General features: G+C 22.3%; 1 protein-coding gene across 2 annotated transcripts in view; it reads left to right on the top strand.

Annotated features, from left to right (window-relative positions):
• Positions 1–718, top strand: part of LOC117166998 (glycine-rich cell wall structural protein 1.0-like) — a 39,331-nt gene that overhangs the window by 11,838 nt on the left and 26,775 nt on the right. The window lies entirely within an intron of this gene.

Below are 718 nucleotides of genomic sequence, written 5' to 3'. Positions count from 1 at the left end.
TTCTCCATTAATTTAATCATTTTTTTTTTTTTTTGTAGAAATTTAGTCTTTTTTTTATTTTAAAATTCAACAATTTGTTAGAAAAATGAAGTATTAGGCTAACCAAAAAAGGTGAATTCTGATTTAAAAAATATAATAGTTAATATTTCAACCATTTTTGCTCACGAAAGACGAAATTTATCATTAAAAAGATAAATTTTCGAACGAAAAAGGCAAATTTTGAACAAAAAAAAGTTCAAATATTAATAAAAAATATTTTTCAGCCAAAAAAAAAATGTCAACCAAGCTGTTGAATTTTCAATTTGAAAAAAACGGGTTTTCTTCGAAAGTTTTATTTTTAATTCAAAAATATAAATTTTCAACATAAAAGTTAATTTACTTAATTTATTTGAAAAAGTAACTACATAATATTAATCTCACTAATAATATTGATAATATTTAATATTAAATTTGTGTGTTACTACTAAAGTACTTATTTTAGCAGTTGGCAAAAATTTTTTTCGTAATAATCATTCATAACTTATCGAATAAAATCGCTAAAAAAAAAGTTGTGAGTTTTATTCTTAAACGTAATAAAAATGTGCAAAAATTATAATTTTTCGATTAGTGTGGAAAATTTCAATTCTACAATTCTTTAAAGGGGGAGGGTCGGTAAGGCCGGTTTTTGGCCTAATTTATTTTTGGACCAAAAAATCTGAAAAGATCATGGTAGTATCTT

The sequence above is a fragment of the Belonocnema kinseyi genome, chromosome 2 (genome assembly GCF_010883055.1).
Source record: "Belonocnema kinseyi isolate 2016_QV_RU_SX_M_011 chromosome 2, B_treatae_v1, whole genome shotgun sequence".
Taxonomy (NCBI): Eukaryota; Metazoa; Arthropoda; class Insecta; order Hymenoptera; family Cynipidae; genus Belonocnema; species Belonocnema kinseyi.
This window is presented reverse-complemented; position numbering and strand designations above follow the sequence as displayed.